Here is a 23,350-nt window from a genome sequence, read left to right as displayed (position 1 = left end):
CTCAGGTCCTCCTGAATCCAGGGCCGGTGCTTTATCCACTGCTCCATCTAGCTGCCCCAATTTTTATTTTAAAAATTTAGCTGCTTAACTTTTTTTTCTTATTTTGGCATTATAGAGGCAGGATGTTCTGGTATAGTGGGTAGCATGATAGGCTTTGGTGAAGAAGACCTCAATTCAAACCTTTCTTTTGACCTTTATTAGCTATCTAATCTGTGGCGAGTCTTCTAACTTCTATGGGTCACAGGCAGCTTCCTATGACTTTTTTTTTGTTTTACCAAGTCCAAAATAGGTTCTGATCTGTATTGGTAGAGCCAGTTCCCATACTGGGAGTTTTCCAAACTGCAAAATCAAGGATGTTTTGCATATTTGTTTGTTTTGGCATTATGTGGACATAGACATCAAATTGAAAAGCTTCTAGAGAAAGAATAAATCTTTTTCTTTTAAAAAATATAGTTTTAATGGATAAAGCACCAGCCCTGGATTCAGGAGGACCTGAGTTCAAATTCAACTTCAGACACTTGACACTAGCTGTGTGACCCAGGGCAAGTCACTTAACCCTCATCACCCCACCAAATATATGTATGTGTATATGTATATGCATATGCATATGTATATGTATATGTATATGTATATGTGTATGTATATACATACATATATATGTACACACACACACACATATATATGTATAATTCATCTTTTGTTTTACTTCACCTACAATTCCCAATATATTTTTCTTCATACCCTTCCCAAATAGCCAACCCAGATAGCTAAGAATAAAATAGGGGCGGGTGGGGGGGCAGTTCAACAACATTAAACAGCCTATCAAAATCTATTTTAATATTTAATTTTAACCTATTTAATATTTAAGCTTATTTTAATATTAAATGCGCTAAATATTCATTAAGTGCCTACAATGTGCTGAGCTCTGTATTAAGCACTGAGCAAACAAAAAGAGGAAGAACAGTCTTGCCCTCAAAAAGCGTCAAACTTAATGAGGGATATGTAGTATTCCATAGCTATTGTACCCCCTCTGCAAAGAAGTGGAGGGAAAATGTTTTCTCTTTTTTTAGGGCCAAACTTGGTTATTACAATTTTCCAACATTTGATTTCAATTGTTTGGTTGTAATTCTTGCCATTCACATTAATGTATTCATTGTGTATTGCTTTTCTGGTTTTGTTTATTTCACCTTGAGCCAGGTCACATCAGTCTTCCCATGCTTGTCTATTAATATTTATTGTTTCTTACATACAGTAATATTTCCTTATGTTCACATACCACAGTTTGTTTAGCCTTTCCTTAATTGATGGGCATCCACTTTGTTACCAGTTCTTTGCTGCCACCTAAAGTACTGTGATAAATATTTTGATGGAAGCTGATTAGTTCAAATAATGAATCCCATGAAGTGGCCACATATATTCAAAACTGTAATTATATGAAATATCATAATTGGTTCCAGCCCAATAGCAACGGGCAGTGTGAATTTAAATCATGTCTCCACTTTTTAGGATTTGTTACTTACACTAATTAGGACCTACTTGTATATGTGGCCTTCTCTTGCCATCAATCTCCTCAGGGTATATGTCTAGGGGAGAATTTCTATATTCAAGAATTTGCACATATCATTTTCTTTGCATAATTCCAAATTGCTTTTCACAAAAAAATGAAAACAACATTCTTTCTCCAATGTTCACTTGAACAAAACAAAACCAAACATACACTGTTTTCCTACTATATGTCCATGATTGTGTGCATTGTCACACAGAAAACAAATTATAAGTGAAGGCAACACCTACACACTTGAAACAATTATATAGCAATATAGTTACATATAATTAAATATAAAAAACAAATGGCAGAGGACATACATGCTATCGGATTCCTGAAGAAGAACAATTGGTGAAGACTGAAGTTGACAATTTCTCAGTGGATATAAATATTTATTGATTGGTTGATTGTTCATGTTTTATTACCAATCCTGGAATACTTTGCTCTCCATTTCTTGGTCTTTCCAAATGCTACCTATCTTTCAAGACACAGCCTACTTGTCCTATCCATTCCACTTCTGTGGTTACATCAACTCAGAATGAAATTTTTGTCCTATGAATAATAGGCCATAGATTCGTGGATTGTTAAAGTTGGAAGACACATAATATCATCTACTCCAACCTCCTCATTTACAGATGACAAAACTTAGTCCCAGAGACATCAACTTGTTCAAGGTGATGAAGCTAGTTAGAGAGCCTTAGCTCTAGTACAGATCTGACACTGATTCCTAGCCCATTTCTCTTCTATCTATAGTATGCTGTCCATACCACTCTTTTAAAAGTTATCATATTATCATAACTCAGTTTATCATTCAACAAGCATTTATTAAGCACTTACTAGGTAGTTCAGTGGATAGAGCACTGGGCCTCGAGTCAAGAAGACCTGAGTTTAAATCTGGTTTCAGATACTGCCTATCTGTGTGACCTTGGGCAAGTCACTTAATCTCTGTTTGCCTAAATCCACTAGGGAAGGAAATGGCAGTATCTATGCCAAGAAAACTCCATGTACTGTATGGTCTATGAAGTCAGAAAGACCCAACATGACTAAACGATTGAAAAACAACAAAGACAATATTCTCGGTACTGTGCTAAGTGCTAGATATACAAAACCCTTCAAAAAAGTGAAACAAAACCCAAACCAAAAATGATCCCTTCCTTCAAGAAGAAGACATTCTAGTTGGGGAAAACAACATGAAAATAAACTAAGTACATGCAAAATATATAATGAGTAGATGGAAGGCAATCTGATAATGGAAGGTACTAGTGTCTGGTGGGGATTGGGAAAGTTCTTTTGTAGAAGGTGAGATTCGAGCTGAGTCTTGAAGGAAGACAGGGCAATTAAGAGTATTCCAAGGAGCAGGGTATTCCAGGCAGAGATGACAGATATGGCAAAGGCATGGAGATGAGAGATGGAATGACATATTCTAGGAACTGAAATTAGGCCAGTGTACCTGGATCATAAGATTGCATGGAGGAGGGTAAGGTAAGGTAGAAGAAAACAGGAAAAACAGGAAAGGGGCTAGGTTAGAAAGAGCTTAAAATGGTAAACAGAGAGGTATATATTTGATTCCCAAGCAGGAGATACATATAGAAAGACCCATAATTTTGAAAATTCACCTTTGGAGATGAGTGGAAGATGAATTGGAGAGGGGAGAGACCAACTAGAAGCCTCTTGCAATAGTCCAGGAAAGGTGATAAGGACTTGAAATACCACGGTTAATGGCTGTATGAGTGGAGAGAAGAGTAAAATTAATATAACATGTTAAGGTTTATCCAATAATGTTTATCAACAACGTTGCTATACAGTGTTAAGTATCACTACCACTATTTTATGGAAGAAGAAACTGAGGTTCAGAGAAGTTAGGCAACTTGCTCACGGTCACACAGTTCATATAGGCTAAAGCTTGGATTTGAATTCATGTTTCCTGACCTTAAGTTCACTTCTTTTTCTTTTCCTTTTTCTCTTTTTCTTCATTCTGCTCTCTTTTCCTTTCCTCCCCTGCCCTCCTTTCTCCTCCCCTCCGCTCTCCTTCCTACTCCTTTCCTCCCCTGTCCTCTTCTCTCCATTCTCCCCCTCTTTTCCCCTCCCTTTCTTTTCCCTTTCCTTGGTTTTATTGATACTTTTAGTTTTTACACCATTGTCACTTCCCCATAACTACCATGCCTTCCCTGTGAACTCTTCCTAGGAACAAAGAAAGACAATTAAACAAAACAAAGCACTACTGCAATGACATCTGACAGCTTGTGCAGCATTGCACACTTGTGGTTGACAATCTCTCTTTAGAGAGAAGGCAAATGTGTTTTTCATGGGTCCTTGTTCAGTCATCGCATTTAAACTGAATTTGAATGTCTTTTAGTGTTAATTTCATTTACATTATGGTGGTCATTGGGTATATTGTTTTCTTGGTTCTGCCTTTTTTTTTCACTCTGTATCATTGCATATAAATCTTTCCATGTTTCTTTGAATTCCTCATGTTCATTGTCTTATGGCATATTATTCTCCTATATTGCACTGAGTTTTCTGCCTTTGTATTTTATACACACACCTATAATATATATGTGCATATATGTATATATAAATATACACAGAGATAAGACACACATACATATATAAATACATCATATCTATCTATCTATATATATAAATTATTTCTTTTCCCTCTACTAATGTAAGGAACACGATTTTATGTGTCTTCATATCTCCCCATGGTCTCTAACATAGTCATAGGTTTACAGTAGGGTGCTGAATAAATGGATATTTGTTTTATTGATTTTTAGATATTGATCCTATAGAGAAGGGTAGAAAGCATTGGGGAGTGGCATTATACTGTAAGCATACCTTTGAGCTCAAGGATAACTGACAATTAGGAAAGTGCTTTAAAATTGGAGGTGACATTTTTTTGTAGTAAGAGATAAAGAAGGTTCTTAACAATGTTGGGAAACTATCCAGATGTCTATGAAAAAGATTTTGTGGCAAAAGAACTTAGAGAATGAAATTTTGAAGTAACAACATTACCCATGAGTCTGGCTTCACTGGCCACAGTTTGGGAATGGAAAAAAAAATGCATCAGCGTAACTCAGTACCTGAGACTGTGAAAACTATCATCATACCTCCATCCATTTAGTGATAGGCACATTGGCCCAGGGAGGCTTCCAAAAACCTAATTTTCTTGCTTCAGCTGTTTTGACTGGCCTAGAAAAGAGTACTGACCTTCTGTAGCTTTTGCTTAATATAAAGGAACAATTGACAGGGGCTCTATTCTAGCCTTTATTGGGAGGAGAACCCAATCTCAGCTTTCAATAGGCAGGCACAGAAATGTGAAAAATAGGTCCCCAAACCTTTGATGACTGACATTTGGTTATTTTCTTGCTCTCATGAGTTATCTTTCCTTTGTCTAACCCCCAAGAGATTGCCCCCTCCTTTCTTTTCAATCTTCTTTTTCCTCGCTTCCTTTCTTTTTCTACCCCCAATTTCCTGAGAGAAAGTACAAGCTGAGAGATTCTTTATAAATGGATTAGAGTTGTGGGTATTGCATTAAGTCATGTTTCTGTGTCCCTGCAAGCCATAGCTTAGAGCAGGTAGCCAAATGTGTCTCCTCCAGGATCACTGTAGATTGATGGGTAGCCCAGATTGATCAATATAATAAAATACATAGGTTTTGATTTATGGTAGTTGTATGAGGAAAATATTAAGGCAGGCTGTGTGAATCGAGGGAAGGCTTTTAATATGCCAGTGTGCCCAATTTCTGTGGGTAGGGTAAAAAGTACACTGATTGAGAATTAGGGTTCAGGTAACTCTGAGTGTTTAAGAGCAAAGTGGTTTGCTTATCAGAACATAGATCTTGGCCAAGGGTTCTTAATATTGGGTCTATAAACCTCAAAAGGATTCATGGATAGATTTTAAGGGTTCCATGAACTTGAATGGGGGAAAAATAAAATCTTTATTTTCACTAACTTCTAATTGAGATTTTGCATTATCTTCAATTACTTAAAAATATAATAATCATATAGTTTCAGATTCCTGAGAGGATCCATGGCTCAGAAAGATTAAGAACCTGTGATCTAGCATTTGTAGGAATCTTACAAGTCAGCTAGTCCCTCTCTCTCATTTTATAGATGAGTAAACTAAAGCCCTAGGAGATGAATTGACTTGTTTGGGGCCACATATAGAAGAGTATCAGAAAGAGCATTTGAACCCAGTTCATCTAGCTTCAGGGACAGTGCATTGTGCTAGGTCAGCTCTGTAGGAAAGAAGGAAGCAAACAAATATTTTTAAAGCTCCTACTATGTGCCAGACCCTATGTCAAGTGCTTTACAAAAATTACCTTATTAAATCCTTATGAGAACCCTGGGAGTTAGGTGCTATTATTATTCCCATTTTACAGATGAAGAAACAGGCAAATAAAGGTTAACTGACTTATCCAAGGTCACAGAGCTAGTAAGTGTCTGAGGCCAGATTTGAACTCAGGTCTTCCTGATTCCAGGCCCAGTGCTCTATCTACTGTGCCACCTAGCTGTCTCATAGAACTCATCCTGGATCTGGGAGCAGAAAGAGGTAGAACTAGCAAATTAAGAGTCCTGAGAGTGGATAGAAAGATAAAGTACCAAATGTTGAAGACACATTGACCACTGATAGGGCTTCATGGTCATTGGCAACCATTTGACTTCCTCGGGGTTTTAGAAGGCTGATACCTGCCTAAAACCAGGATAAACTGGAATGTGTCATAATCTGTGCTTATTAAGTATTGAGTTGCCATTTACCTTCCCTTTCCCATTGTTACTTTGTATTTATTTGATATTATATCAATGCATTTCGTTTTCTCCAATAGCTCTCCTCCAGGACAGAGACTGTTCCTGTTAAGTTTCCATATACTCAGCTATTTGTTAGTTCTTGGGATATAGTAGGCACTTAATAAGTGCTTATCCAATTAGTGATGTGGCCCAGGGTACAAAGCTATCTCTTAGTTCTGTATTTTTGGGGCTAACTTGAAAACACACACATGCATACATATACATATTCCTAACATCCAAGTCTTCCATCTGGACATATTGTGTTTTGTTCCCATATCTAAGTACAGAAATAAATCATATGGGGGTAACTTCTCTATCATCAGCCTAGTTAGAAGCCATCAGTGACTCATTAAAACATTATTTTTTCCCCTATGAGATAGACCCCAAGCGTGGCTTTCCATTTGCTATCTGCAGACCTTTGCACAGACTGTTTCCCCCAGAACTGCCATGCACTTGCCTCTTAGAATCCCTAGCTTCCTTCAAGGCCAACAGATAACATAGCCCACTAGAAGCCTTTTGTGAGTCCCCACAGTTGGAAAAATGCCCTTTGCCTCCTTCAATTACCTTATGTTTATTAAACTGTGCATATATTTTATCTCCTTTCCCAGTATATGGGGGTTCTTTGAGGTCAGGGATTGTTTTTTTTTTTCTCTCTGTATATCCCAGTGCTGATCATAGTGCCTAAAACACAATAAGGGCTTATTGAATAACAGTGAATTGAAAAGTCTTTGCTTTCCAACACAGCCCTAGATCTCGTCAACTGGTGAAAGGACTGTTTGAATATGCCCAGGAATAAACTGAGTTCATTTCAGTTTGTGCCACTTATGAGCCATCCCTTCTGCAAAGATCCAATCCAGATGTTGCCGTTTCAGGCAATTCAGACCAAATGTTTTAAAAAGAGAGATTTTAAACATTTATTAAAGGATGAGTATGAGAATACTATCAAGCATAGCTTCAGGAGCTAACAAAGGATTACTCAATTTTAAAACTATGACTGCTAAAACATTGAGGGCAAGTTTTGACTGGTAAAATATTGAGAACAAGGGTGAGGGTTTTTTTGGTGGTTTTTTTAGGGGGTGGGAAATGAGGGTTAAGTGATTTGCCCAGGATCACAAGCTAGTGTCAAGTGTCTGAGGCCAAATGTGAACTCAAGTCCTCCTGAATCCAGAGCTAGTGCTTTATCCACTGCACCACCTAGCTGCCCCCCTTGAGGGCAAGTTTTGGACAACATACACGAATTGTCCTTGGTTAGTGTCTTTGTTAGGGCAAATGAGCTTCCTTTCCATTTTTTGTTTTTGTTGCTATCTCTGCCATCAGAATGATATGATAGATTCTTGTTGTTTGGAATAATATTTTGGTGGGTGTTGTTTTCATAGGTGTGGAGTCTCCATCTCAGAGGTACATTGATTCCTACCCAGGCTTTCTTATCCATGTTTTCCCATATAGCCTTCATAGCACATCTTTCCAATGCCTTGGAGTCTTTTCCCTTAGTATCTAGAGGTACCACCATACCTTCAAAAGCCTATCTGTTGTGTTTCATTCATGACACATGACTGGTGCACTTCATTTTCTATATATCTCCCTGATAATGTTTGTTTATGTCACTTCTTGCATAGAATTCATAATTGATAACATGCTACAATCTGCTTATGCCAGTCGTGCATGTGAACCTTGTTCTTTGGGTTATTTATAATAGCCCATTTTTGGTAACTAGGTTATTAATAATTCTCTTGAGAGTTTGGCGCTCCATGCTTTTGAACTCTATAGCATGTATTTATATTAAAGAGGTTGGCTTTTCTAGAAGAAAACATTTTGAAATCTTTGGAAAAAACTGTAGTTTTCCAATTGCAATCTCTGCTCAGGTCTTCCTCCTACTCATGTTTCAGTTCTAGGTTCTGTTCATTATCTGTTTTCAGTGCCTGTCAAAGATGTAACTATACATGTATATATATATATATACATGTATAGTTACATGTATATACATGTATATGGATAATATATATATAATATATATATATATTATCCATATACATGTGTTAATAAAACTAAATATTTATATGTTATAACTAAGTGGACTATATATGATACAAAGCATAAGCAACATGAATTTTTTCAACCACTTTGTTAATTCAATGTGTATTCTTAGACAATAGCTATAGATTTCACTAAGGAGGTCTTATAACATTTATGATATGGTTTCATAATTCATTTTATTAGATTGCAATGAGGTATCTCTGCTTCTTGAAAGGAACTGGGTACTTGATATTACTGCTTTCCTTAAACATTTTCTGTCATGGATGTAAATGGGATAGCCCTGGGTCAGTTCAGGGTAGACTAAAGGCCTATTTCCCTGGCTCTTGTTATTGTTGCTGTTATTGGTTTAACCAGCAGAACCTTTTCTTCAGTAGACCCTTGTGAGACAGGATGATTTTCCCAAAGATTCTATGTGTGTGTTAAAATGTCACTCCAAGATGATCGGGTTTAGGTACAACTGGAACCACTGATTTCATGGAGAATTTTCGCTCAAGAGTTCTCAGCCCAGCGTTTTCCTCCGTGCTTTCCTCCCCCCACCTCCCACCATACCTTGGCAAGCATAAAATTTCAAAATATTGAGTTCTTTGTCCTACATTTCTCTTCCATATGGAATGTTCTTAGGCCATATTCTCCTAAGATGCTATATCTGATTCATAGTTTTAAAAATGGAATCTGGAGGCCATCTAAAACATTTTCACTCTTCTTTTAAGCATATTCCTTGGTTCATTTGGGAGCACAACACTTATTTTGGGAGAATGGAGTGAGACATTCTGGTCACAAGTCTGGCCTAGAGAATCTAGCATTTGATAATCAGTGCTGAAGAATATTGTGAGTGCTCATGAATATACTTGGTCTGAAGGTTTTTCCACAGCTAGTATTTATGGTATTTTTCCAACCCTTCAAGGTATTTTATGTGGAATGGTGGAAATTACAACTACATGGTAAATTGCAAACTTAGTTTTACATCTCCCATTCTTAGTGAAGCAGAGAATCATAGCATCACAAAATTAGAAAGGATGTCAGAGGTCATAAATTTCTTCCTGTCCCTGAATAGAAATCTCCTATTGCAATACCCTTAAAAAGGGTCTTTGGGGGCAGCTAGGTGGCACAGTGGATAAAGCACTGGCCTTGGATTCAGGAGTACCTGAATTCAAATCTGGCCTCAGAAACTTGTCACTTATTAGCTATGTGACTCTGGGCAAGTCACTTAACCCCCATTGCCCTGTAAATGAAGGGGAATCTACTACCACTTGAAATGGCACATTTTACTTTTGTATCACATAATTTTTATATAAATATATATATGATATATACATATATTTATATGTAATAAATGTATAAATATATCTTTCATCTTTTTTGTTGTTATTGTTTAGTCATTTTCAGTCATATTTGACTCTTCATGACCCCATTATGGGTTTTTTTTGGCAAAGATACTGGAGTGGTTTGCCATTTCCTTCTGAGGCATACAGGATTAAATGACTTGTCTAGGGTCACTTGACTGGTAAGTATCTGAAGCCAGATTTGAATTTAGGAATATGAGTTTCCCTGACTCCAGGCCCAACACTTTATCTTTTGCACTACCTAGTTGCCCCTTTCTTTTATCTTTACCTCTTTTCATTTCCAAATATATTCCTTCCCTCTCTTCTTTCTAGAACTTCATTTATTAAAACAAAGCAAAACAAAATTCAAAAAGCATTTTAGTAAAACTAGTCAATACATTGACTACAACTGACAATATAAGCAACATTCCATACACATAGTTCCCTTATTTGCAAAGAAGTGAAGTGCACTTTCTCCTCTCTTCTTGGTGGTCAAGGCTGATTATATTTTTGCAGTAAAAAATCTAATTGTTTAGAAGTTTTCTCTTTTTCCTTACATTATACCTAGATCTATCATAATGTGATTTCTACCTAGTTCACCTAGTTCTCTCTATGGGACCAAACAGAATAAGTAAAATCCCTCTTGTGCATGGCAGCTCCTCAAATACTTGAAGAAAGCCATTATTTCCTGCCATGTTCTCTTCTCTACATACATATCTGCAATTCTTTCAACTGATCCATACATGACATGGTCTCCAGTTCTTTAGCAATCTGGTTGTCCTCATCTTGACTCTTTATAGTTTGTATTTTCTAAGGTGTGGCACTTAGAACTCAACAAAACAGCCAATATATGGTCTGACCAAGGCAAGGGACAGTAAGACTATTGCTGACCTCGTTTTGGACATCTTGGCATTATTCAACTCAATATACTAAGTGTTATTAAGCACCTACTATGTGCAAGTCATTGTTCTAGGAGCTGAGGATAAAAAGACAAAAGCAAACTCACAAACAAAACCCAGTGCCTGTCCTCAAGCTTAGTATAGGCACTGCTTCCATGCTTCATTCAATTCAATTCAACAACCATTAAATCAGTATTACTATGTGATAGGGTGCCACAAAAAGGAAAACTAGTCCAGTCGTGGACAAACTTATATGGAAAGGCTTATTTGTGGGGATCCTTCTAATGGAGGAAATTTTCCCTAAAAAGAACATTTCTCTCCATCTCTGATTCTTCTTTCTCTTCCTGCTTTGTAAATACAGGCATTTTCCAAAGTTCTATTCTCAGACTTCTCTCTCCCCACCCTCTTTCCCTTGGGAATCTCATCCATTCCCACGGCTTCAATGATCACATTTGTGCAACTGAGCCATGTGAATCTCTATTTTTTTACCTCTCTCTTGGCTCTTAGGCTTGAGTTTCTGACTGCTAGATATCCTTCTCAGAAACTCCATTTCAAACATGTTTAAAATCACCTCCATCCCTCAAAAATTTGATTCTGTTTTGTGAGTTTTATAATATGATTACCATGATCTGAGTCTTAAATAACTTTTTTTCTCTCAGATGGCTATAGATTTGCCTGGGCCAGGAAAGGATGTTGATCACCTAGTTATTTGCCTACTCACTGTGCAATTTGTTTTACTTTAAGAGACACAAAAAGACTTTTGAGTAGAGAACTGACATGATCAGACATATATTTAGGAACAAACATTTGGCAGTTGGATTGACCAGAAACAGGGATCTCAACTAGGAGGTCTCCTCACCCCCAAATACTGTGATGTTCAATTGGAAGTTCAATTAAAAGTAGAACAAATGAGCTACTTTGGTAGGTAGTGAATTCTCCATCACTGGACGTCTTCCAGATGAGGCCAGATGACAACTTGTCTTATTGGTGATAATTTAAAATCAGTTTCCCATTTAGTTATAGATTGGACTAAATATTTAGGTATATGTAGTTGAAGACCTTGGTGTCCCACTTCTTTCTGAGATCAGGATTCTGAGTTTCTACTCAGGCACACATTGGACTAAGTGGTCCATGAGTCTCCTATCAGCTCCGAGAATCTAGTGTTTCTGTGGGCTTCTACTTCTATACAACTACATTTGCAACCATTAGGAAGATGTTAGCATTTATTTCCAAGCTGCTCCTTTAGAACCCTGCAATAAAAAAGCCAAAATAGGCCTTTATTTTTTCTTTGTATTTACCTTTAAGCTGCATTTTCATTACAACATTTGCTTTGCAAAGTGCTATAACTCTTTTCTTACTGAAAGCTTTATTGTTTTAGGTGTTCACAAAATATCCTCCTCTCAGTATAGAATTCTTAAAACTGAAAATAGCCATAAGAGAAAAGTACTACAATGGTGCTTCTTTATAATGTTGTTGCTGTGTGACAGCCCAATCTTCTAGGCTTACTATTGGTTGTCTGCTCAGAGTTTCACCCTATGTAATACTTGAGAGGCAGCATGAAAAGAAGGAAAGAAGGGAGAAAGGAGGGAAATAATAAAGAAAAAGGAGATAAGGAAGGAAGGAAAGAAAAGAAAAAGAAGTTTTAGATAGAAAATTGGCATATTCAGACATGTATTTAGGAATATAACATTTGGGCATTAGGTGGATGATTGAAGAGGGGAGAGACCAGAAATAGGGAACTCAACCAGGAGGTAGGAAGAAAGGAAGGGAAGAAGGAAATAAGCATTTATGTGCCAGACATTGTTTTAAGTCTTTTACAAATATCTCATTTGATTTTCACATAACCCTAGGAGGTTGCACTATTATCCTCAATGCACATTTGAGGAAACTGAGACAGATTCTGTAAAGTGATTTGCCCAGGGTAACACAGAGATAGAATCTGTCAGGATTTGAACTCATTCAAGGATAGGAAAAATCACTATCCTTCAAAGAGGTCTATGATATTTTGGAAGGCTATTAGGGAATTTTTGCCTATATGAATTCCCAAATCTTCCTCCTTGTAATTTCTATCCACTGGTCCTAGTTTGATCCTTTATGCAACTTGAATATGAGACCTTTATCAGAGAAACTTTCTGCAAACACTGCCACCCTCAATTTAGCTGTTTCTTTTATAATTTTTACTACATTGACTTTGTGAAAAATTTTAAAAAGTTTTATGTAATCAAAGTTTTCATTTAATCAACTGCAATTTTTTCCTTTTCTTTGGTTGGTCATGAACATTTCCTCTATCCACTGTTGAAGTTATTTTCTCCTTTCTTTTCTAATTTGTTTATGGTGTTACATTTTATTTCTTAGTCCTGTATGATCTTGGCATACAGTATATGAGGTGTTGTTCTATACCTACTTTTTGCCACTCTGCTTTCTAGTTTTCCTAGCAGTGTTTGTGAAATAATGAGTCCTTAGGCCATTTAACTTGGGCATTAGGGTTCATCTAACATTGTGCTTTTATGTTTCTCTTATGTATGTAATCTATTCTGCTGATTGATGGCTCTATTTTTAAACAAGTACCAAATGGTTTTGATGATAACTGCTTTATAATGTAGTTTGAAGTATTGCTAGGCCCCCTTCCCTTGCAACTTTTTTCATTATTTCCTTTGAGATTCTTGACCTTTTGTTGCATCAGATGAATTTCATTTTTCCCCTGGCTCTATAAAATAATGCTTTGGTGGTTTGATTGTTATAGCACCAAAGAGATTAATTTAGGTAGTTTTGTCATTTTTATTAAATTTAGTTGACCTATCTTTAAGAAATTAATGTTCCTCTAATTATTTGGGTCTGTCTTTATTTTTACAAAGAATATTTTGTAGTTGTGTTTGTATTTTTCCTACACATGCCCACAGATAGACCCCTAAATGACTTTTACATTATGTAGTTATTTTAAAAGAATTTTCTCTTTCTACCTATTCCTGCAGGGTTTTTGGGTACAATAGAGAAATACTGATGATTTGTGTGTTTTTATTTTATATTCTGATTCCTTGCTGAAATTATTAATTGTTTAAATTAAATTTTGGTTCATTCGTTTGCACTCTCTTGATCAGGAGTTCTTAACATGGTTTCCATCAACTTTTTTTTTTTAAGTTGATAATTATATTTCAATAGAATTTACTTCCTTTGTTATCATATGTATTTTATTTTATGCATTTAGAACCATTATTTTCACGAGTCTGTAGCCTTTATTAAACTACCAAAGGTGTCCAACATGCAAAATAAAGGTTAAGGATGCCTACTCGAGATATACTATCATGTAATCTTCAAAAAGTAATAGTTATATTTCCTCTTTTCCAATTACTATTCTTGCTATTTTTCTTTCTTGCCTTATTGATGTATATAGAATATATATGTGTATATGTATGCATATGTTTATAGCCTTTGTTATCAATAGGTTAAATAATATTTTTGAGAATATGTCTTGATTTTATTAGACAGTTCTATAAACTTTCTGCATTATATATTATTTTGGTACTTGCCTTTAGATGTATAATACTTAGAATATTAAAGAAAAGCCCATTTATTCCTATGCTTTTGAGTTGTTATTGCTGGATTGTTTTTGTGTGTGTGTGTGTGTGTTAATAGAAACAGGTATTGGATTTTTGCAAAATATTTTCGGTATCTCCTAATGTAACCATGGAATATTCATCATCATCATCATCATCATCATCATCATCATCATCATCTTTGTGGGTCAGTGAGGGTTAAGTGACTTGCCCAGGGTCACACAGCTAGGAAATATCAAATGTCTGAGGAGGCTGGATTTGAACTCAGGTCTTCCTGAATCCAGGACCTGTGCTTTCTCCACTGTGCTAACTAGCTGCCCCCATTTAAAAAAAAATATTTATTATTTTAAATGTGGTTTTATGTTTATTATTTCCCTTATATTGAATGTACTTCATCTTCCTGCTATAAATCTGACTTGATCATATTTTTAATATATTGTAACCTCTTTACTAATGTAACGATTGGAATGACGCCACCTGCTGGAGACTTACTGTAGAAGAGTTCTGCCCATGAAGCAAAGGTCTTTGAGGGCAAGACCAGGCTTCAGGAAGTGACGCGGACTAGTGGGAGGAGGAAGGAAGAGACTGGCGCTCGGTCTCACGCTCTTTCCTCTGGACTCTGGTGGAGAAGGGAGCTAGAAATGTGCTCTCCCTTTAATAGATAGGAATCTAGGCCTTTCTCTCTCTCTTTACCAAATTCTTATTCTCCTTAATAAATGTTTAAAAGTCTAACTCTTGCTAAAGCTTATAATTTATTGGCGACCACTCATTAGATATTTTAGACAGTTTAGCTAGAATTTTAGCCTTAACAGATGGCTGACCACGAAGAGGAAAGCTAAACCTCAGTCTTCTTCTGATCTTCTGGTTGGGTAAGAAATTTCCCCTCCCTCTCCCTTTAACTGCTAAGTACTGGTGTACTGGCTGTGTTTTCCTTTAATTTTTTTTCGAATGGACCTTTTAAACTCCCTAATTATCCTATTTTTGATTTTAGTCTGTTTAACCAGACAAATGGGAGATGAGATCATGTTAATGCTTTGTTTTTGTGGATTTTCTATTTTTCTTTTTATTTTTGTTAAAAGAGCCAGCAACTTACTCACACAAGGAAATATCTCTTCCTCTCCCAACCATGCTTTTTCAGAGAAACCTGAAGAGATTCCCGAAGCTTTTCCCAGTTCTAACACTAATTGTTGCTCTAATTTTGCATGCCTGGAGGCAATGACCCACCCTCTAGAAGCTTTTAATCCCCTAGCACCTGGAGGCAAAGTGGGGGAAGAGGAATCCAGGCCTGAGTTCAAAATCAAGTCTGATTCAAATTGCTCTGGTCCCTCCCCTCCTCTCCAGACCCCACCCTCTACTCCTCCCATGGCCAAGCCCATTGCTTCCCCTGCCTGGGAAGTCCAGAGATCTAATGCTCATGAGCAACTTTCTCTAACTATTTGCAGCTTCAGGCTCAGCCCTTCCCCAGCCTGGCTGTGCTTTTGAGACAATCTTAGAAAACTCTTTAAATTCCAGATATGCTCGTTTTGTTCATAATTTTGCTAACCTGCTTTTGTCTTTAATTAGTAATCTTATAAAGCATTTGTATGGTGAAAAGACTGACAGACAATATAGAGGGGTTAAAGAAGAAAAACTTAAGCTGAATAAGAATGACAATCATCACCATAGTTCAAGACTCCGCTTCTTTTGCCATGGAAGTATATATATTTTACAGAAATGTAGAAGTAAACAGCAAGGTATTGATATGAGTATTGGGGATTTTAGATATCAGAATCAAAAGTGTTCTGAATTCACTCAGAGTAATAGTATCAGTTCAGAGGTTACATAGGATTTCTATGCTATTATATATACATTTTGAAATTAATGGTATGGGTTTATTTTCATAGAGATTTTCATGCTTTTGAGATTGTGACTTATACTTAGTTTCTAAAACAAGGAGAATATTTGTAAAGCTTTTTATAGTCATATGATCAAGTTTATATTTTATAATACTCTTATTAATATTAAGTTCATATTCATTTAGATTTCCCTAGTTTGAATTTCATTGTCTTTTATTGTTCCGTGTGTATTTTTTTCTATTTATTCATCTCTCTAATTTTGAAACATTGCAAGATGGTTTTGATTTCATAATACAATGTTAATTCTAGGAGTATTGTGCTCCCATATTCTGAGTTGTTTGTTTTTGTTATTTTTTCTCAACTGATTATTTGATCAAACTCTTTAAAGCATTTCCCTAGCAAATTGTTTGCCATGGCAAGTGTAAATTGATTCTAGAAGTATTATTTTTGATAAGCATATTCCAAAAAAAAAAAAAAAAAGAGGGGAACATTTGTAAAAGTTGTCTTTGAGATTGTGTTGTGCTTTAACTTGTATTTAAATATGTTCAGATTTTTCAAAAAAGTAATTGTATGCTAAGTAAAAAAAAAGGTATTATTTGAAATTGTTGCATAATTATATATTATATTCTGAGTCAAGATGTATTCACATTTTTTGCAATCATTTATTATCCTCAATTTTTAAATCCATATGAGACTTGGATTATGGGAACTTATCATTTAAGACATTAATTGCCTTTATTCTGAGTTATCAGATGCCAGTTGGCCAAGATGCCATCCAATCACAAGAGGAATACATGCAAGAGCAGACACTGAATGAGGGGAGACATGCATGAAGTCAAGGTATGGCCAAGGGAACGGCTTTTGACAAATGTTGAGGTTGGATTCTCTTGGTTTAATATTTTATTTTATTTTTCCCCACAATATTGTACAGATGGCTGGAAGTATTGATCCCACCCATCTCACTTCTACACCTGGCTTCTATGCTCCCTCCTATATGCCTGATGCCATGGACCATCTCAATCCCATGCATCTGATTAAGTCTGACTCAGTTTCCTCCAATATGTTCGGTGGCATGGACATATATTCCATCCACCTATTTTAAGCCTGGCATACTGTATGGGCAGTACATATTGCTCAAGTGTGGGAATGCTCATATCCCATCATTTCTCTGTTCTTTTATGGTAACCCCCATAATTATCTCAGGTGTCATGATAAATAACAGTGTTGAATTTGGCCTTGACATCTGTTACTAATTATATTAGATTTTAAAATTTCTCATAATGGCATGAGGATAATTAGGCAGATGATGCAAAAAGTGATGAAACAGATAAAAATTATTTTTAATAATTAATATTGCAGCAATTGTCTTCTCAATTACCCTCCATAAGGGGGGGGGACTATAGTAATATTATAATTTTAAAGAATGTTTCAATTTTTGTTTTATTATATGTTTCATGTGTAACAACTAAGATTCTATATTCCCTTAGACATGTTTTTGAGAACTTTCATTGTTTGATTTTATTATTGACAAAGCTATTTTAAAGTTGTGTTAAGCTCAATTTTGTAGGAAATTTTCCTGGCTGATTACCAGCATCCATACCTCAACCCCTGAAAAGACTTCCATTCCATGACTACACCTAGAGGACATCTGAGAAAAGACTTTCAGAGACTTTAAATGAACAGTTTTGATTTGTTGTTTTTGTTGTTTTTTTTTCTCTTTCTGTTATAATATACACCATCTGTAACATGTATTCTCTGCAGAGGCCCTCCCTTTGCAAGACCAATGTCAAAGCGTCGGTTCATGAGGACAAAAAAAAAAAAAATCGCCCCTCTGGACAAAACTTTCCTCTCTTCCTTTTCTATATTGTTGTTCACATATTATTAGTTAGCAATAGTTATTATATTGTTTTTACTGTTCCGTCAAGGAAACATTTTGTTTCTTGAGGAACAACAGGGGGGACTGTAACGATTGGAATGACGCCACCTGCTGGAGACTTACTGTAGAAGAGTTCTGCCCATGAAGCAAAGGTCTTTGAGGGCAAGACCAGGCTTCAGGAAGTGACGCGGACTAGTGGGAGGAGGAAGGAAGAGACTGGCGCTCGGTCTCACGCTCTTTCCTCTGGACTCTGGTGGAGAAGGGAGCTAGAAATGTGCTCTCCCTTTAATAGATAGGAATCTAGGCCTTTCTCTCTCTCTTTACCAAATTCTTATTCTCCTTAATAAATGTTTAAAAGTCTAACTCTTGCTAAAGCTTATAATTTATTGGCGACCACTCATTAGATATTTTAGACAGTTTAGCTAGAATTTTAGCCTTAACACTAACATTTTATTTAATATTTTGCTTTGATTGTCATTAATGATATCCATAGTTTTCTTTTCTTTAAATATTTGTATTTTAGTATATTTGTATCAGAGAGTGAAGTCAAACCAATAAGCTTTTGTTAAGCTCTTATGATATACCTGGCACTGTACTAAGCACTCAAAATACAAAGAAAGGTAAAAATAGCTGTTACCCTCAAAGAATTCACTTTTTTTGTGGTGCATTGAGGGTTAAGTGACTTGCCCAGGGTTACACAGCTAGTAAGTGTCAAGTGTCTGAGGCTGGATTTGAACTCAGGTCCTCCTGAATCCAGGGTCAGTGCTTTATCCACTGTGCCACCTAGCTGCCCAGAATTCACATTTTAATGGGGGTAGATAATATCCCAAAAAAAGTACACACCCAAGAAATATACTGCATGAAATGGATGTAATCTCAGAGGGAAGACTCAGGCATCAAAGGAGGCCAGGAAAGGCTTCTTGTAGAAGGGAAGATTTGAGCTGAGACTTAAAGGAAGCTAGGAAAGCTAGAGAGAGGGACATCCAGTGCAGATGTGCAGTTAGGAGCTAGAGTAATGCATATGAAGAAATGCAAGAAGGCCAGTGTCAATGTTTCAGAATCAGTGGAGGAAAGAAAAGTGTCAGAACTCTGGAACGACTTATGAAGGGTCTTAAAAGCCAAGCAGAGGACTTTCTATTTGACCCGGTAGGTAATAGGGAGCCACTGAAGTTCAGTAAATGGGGAGGTGGGATTGATTACAGGGTCAAACATACCCTTTAGGAAGATTCACTTTGACAGCTGAATGGAGGATGGACAGGAAAGAAGCAGGGAGACCAAGCAGAAGGCTATTGCGGTTGTCCAGGTATGAGGAGATAAAGGCTGTGCCAGGTTAGTGTCAGAGAAAATAAGGATCTGTATATGAGAAATATTGTGAAACTGAATAGACAGGACTTTGTAAAAGATTGGATATGAGGAAGGAATGAGCGTGAGGAGTTAAACATACCTAATTTGTGATTGGGAGAATGGTCATGCATTTCACAATAATCAGAAGAGGTGAAGGTTTGAGGGAGGGAAGATAATGAGTTTAGTTTGGCACATGTTAAGTTTAAAATGTCTACGAGGAAAATAGTCTTATATTTCCAGTAAACAGTTGGAGATGTGATTGTTGAGGATGGGAAAAAGGTTAGTGATGGATAAACAGATGTGAGGCTTATCTTTATAGGAAAGATCATTTAGTCTATGGCAGCTGACATAAAATCACCAAACAAGATAGCATAGAGGTAAAAGAAGGGCCAGAACAGAGCCTTGAGGTATTCCCATGGTTAATGAGAATGACTTTGATGGAGATCCAGTAAAGAGACTGAGAAAGAGTGGTCAGACATATAGTGAGAGAACAACACAAAAACCTGGAAATGAGAGAGCATCAAGGAGAATAATCAATAATATCAAAAGCTGCTGAGAGGTCAAAAAGAATGAGGACTAAGAAAAGACCACTGGATACTGGATATGGCAATTAAAATGTCATTGGTAATGTAATGATTGGAATGATGCCACCTGCTGGAAACTTACTGTAGGAAAGCTCCAACATGAGGAGAGGGCCTCTGATGGCAGGACCATGCGGCTTTTCTTTGGCATCAGGAAGTGGAATTGACTTGTGGGAGGAAGAAGGGGGAGGCTGGCGCTCTGACTCGCTCTCTTTACTCAGGACTCTGGTGGAGAAGGGAGCTAGAAATGCGCTCTCCCTTTAATAGATAGATAAATCTAGGCCTTTCTCTCTTTACCAAATTCTTATTCTCCTTAATAAATGCTTAAAAGTCTAACTTTTGCTAAAGCTTATAATTTATTGGCGACCACTCATTAGATATTTTAGACAGTATAGCTAGAATTTTACCCCTTACAGTAACTTTGGAAAGAGATACTTCAGTTGAATCATGAGGTCAGAAGAATTTAGAAGAGACTGAGAGGAAAGGAAGTGGAGATGCCTAATGTAGATGGCTTGTTTAAGGAATTTAACTACAAAAGGAAGAAGGCATATGGGAAAATAGCTAGCAGAGATGGGTGGATAAAGTGAAAGGGTTTTTTGTTTGTTTTCAACAGATGGAGAAATATAGGCAAGTAGGTATGTAGCAGGGAAGCAGACAATAGTTGGAGAGAATGAAAGTTATTGAGAGAGTAAGTATAAGAGAAGGGACAATATTTCTGGAAAAGGCAGGATAGAATAGGATCACTTATAAGTGTAGAGGGGTTTGTCTTAGCAAAGAGAAGAGTCACCTCTTTATTTGAGACAGGTGATAGAGAAGATAGTGGAGAATAAAGCTGAGTGATGTGAGATGACAAAGGGAGAAGAAAGAATTCAGCAAATAGCTTCATTTTGTTTTTAGTGAAATTTGAGGCAAAGTTCTTAACTCAGATTGGGGGAGCCTTGAGAGATTTAAGGAGGGGTGAAAACATTTGGAAATGCTTTTTTGGTGAAAGGGACAGTAAACCAATTAAGTAGAATTAAAAGGATTGGATCACTTGAGGCTATGTAGCATAAATTAGTATAGGAAGAATCCCTTCTTTTCATATTTTTTGAAAATAGATTATGCAATATTGGAATAAATCATCCTTTGAATGTTTGATAGGATTAATTTGTGAATCTATCTGGTCCCAGATTTTTTTCATAGAAGTTCATTTCTGGCTTGTTCAAATTATTTTTTGAAATCAGGGGATATTTAAATCTATTTCTTTTTTTAATCTTGGTATTTTTATTCTGGTAAATATTAAAAAAATTACCTTTTTGGGAGACTTATAATTGGCCAAAATGATTTCTGATGGTTTCATTTATTTCATCTTCAAGTGTGGTTTTTCTTTTTTTTTTCCATTTTTGATACAATTTGGTTTTCCTTTCTTTTTAAAATCAGATGATCTAAATATCATTTTTATTTAAAAATAACTCAGATTTATTTCTCAAATATGTTTCTTTCTTTAATTTTGTTAAATTTTCAATGGTATTATGATCAAGGGAGTGCCTAAGTACAGAAAAATGATTCTATATGTCTTGAATACACTTCAGATCCTTTTGTCATTTGATGTGGGGATAGTTCAAAGCCATTTTGTAGCATCATATCTCTATTTAGGAATTTCTGTAATTCTGGAAGAATTCTTTAAGATATTTGCCAGAGTTCATTATTTCCTCATTAGAAGCAAGCCTTCAAGTACAACTAGATATTTTTAAAAATTTCCCGCCCAATTTTTGGGTGGATATTTTATAGCTTGATGAAGATCTTATTAACTTACCTGGACTTCTGACAATAGTTTTGGTATATAGCCTTATATGAAAATGTGAATTTTTTTGGTAAAAATTTCTTTTTCCCAGCTATCAGTGCTTCATATTTTGTATCACCTTTTTCATGGTACTTATTTTTCTTTAGAGCAAGTTAGCAGCTTGTTGTTGTTGTTGTTGTTATATTTTGTTTTCTTTTTTTTGTGAGGCAATTGGGGCTAAGTGACTTGCCTAGGGTCACACAGCTAGTAAATATTAAGTGTCTGAGGCCAGATTTGAACTCAGGTCCTCCTGGCTCCAGGGCCAGTGCTCTAGCCACTGCACCACCTAGCTGCCCCTGTTATGTTTTATTTTGACTAGTCTTCTCATATTTCTTCCAACTTCAAGAAGACTTTGCTCTAAAGTAAAGGAACCAATATTGTTACTATCTTTTTAAGTGTGTTCCTTAACAGCTACAACTTTTACACATTTCCTTGGCAGAATGCCCATTCTTAAAACCATAAAATTAATTAATAAAAATGCATGGCACAGGATCCAGAACTCAACTGAAGAAGAACTAACTAAAATGCAAAACCCAGCTCAATCTAATGTCAGCTGATCATCGACAGAGGTTCTGAGTCATCCTAGTGTCAGTAGACACACACATGTCACACACATGTCACAAAAATATTGCTTTTCCTAAGTGCTTTGTGATTTGATATTTCAAGGATCCATTATTTCACTAGAATGGGATCTTCCTCCTTTTGCCCTCATTGATGGATATTAAAATATTTCCATACCTTGGTATGTGGTCTTCATGAGTACCTTTGACCAAAAAGAATTTCCCAGTGACTGGTGATTTGTTGATGAGTCTCTTTACACATTTAATAAACTTAACCTCAGAAGATAGACTGAGAAGGCATAGAAGGGCCTGTGCACGAAGTCTTTTCATCTCAGTAGGGCCTTTCTGTAATCAATTATTATCTGCACCAGTGCTTATGACACCCTCCCCCCATTTGCCAGAATAATGAGATTGCTTTCCTGGTAAGGAAAGTAAAGATCTGTGAGTAGTCTGTGGTGATGATCAGGAGCTGGGGGTTGTATTTGTGTTTTGCTGGCATAGCCTTTGAGGACCTAAGTTCTCTTCTACCTAAAGATAAGGCAGTGTGGTGTTCCTCCAGCGGAGGAGTAGATGAAAATCCATCTGATAAAAAGCTATAGGGGGGAAAAAAGGTTCTGCTGGTCAGAAAGGGTTGAGATTCTCATGTATTACTATGAAATCTAATGTTAAAGTACTCTTTTTCTGGTGACTGAGTATGTGAAGTGAATGTAGGCTAAAATTGAGGAGGTAATTAATAGTATAATGCTTTGTAATCTCAGAAAAGTAATGAAGGATCTTGCCCTGTGGCATTAGGACTTTCAGAACTGCCTTTGGAATTCTTGGCCATGCCACAGCTAAATGATTCCAGTGAGTGGTATTTTTGAGCTAATCAATATTCTGATTCTGTTGACGGTCAAGGGGAGTTTTGAAGTTAATCTGCTGTCAGCTGAGCACTATAGGATATGGAATTTTTTATGAACTGTTTTCTATGGAAAGGAATACTAAGAATTGCTTACAATATTAGTGCCTTAAAGTCCAAAATGTGCTTGCCCAGAAAAGCAATCCTGTGCTTAAAATATTAATGTGGCAGAAATGCACATACTCTTTTTAATAAAAGTAAAGTGCTGCTCTGGGGTATAAGGTTTAGGGGGATGGATATTCCTTGAATCCTTAGGGAAAAAATATTTCATGCAGGATCCCTCAGGCAG

General features: G+C 36.4%; 1 protein-coding gene across 3 annotated transcripts in view; it reads left to right on the top strand.

Moving 5' to 3' along the window:
- Positions 1–23,350, top strand: part of ZMAT4 (zinc finger matrin-type 4) — a 729,909-nt gene that overhangs the window by 126,156 nt on the left and 580,403 nt on the right. The gene's annotated exons all lie outside the window — the stretch shown is intronic.

Source organism: Dromiciops gliroides, chromosome 2 (genome assembly GCF_019393635.1).
Source record: "Dromiciops gliroides isolate mDroGli1 chromosome 2, mDroGli1.pri, whole genome shotgun sequence".
Classification (NCBI taxonomy): Eukaryota; Metazoa; Chordata; class Mammalia; order Microbiotheria; family Microbiotheriidae; genus Dromiciops; species Dromiciops gliroides.
The sequence above is the reverse complement of the archived record's forward strand: the minus strand, read 5'-3'. Positions and strand labels throughout refer to the sequence as shown.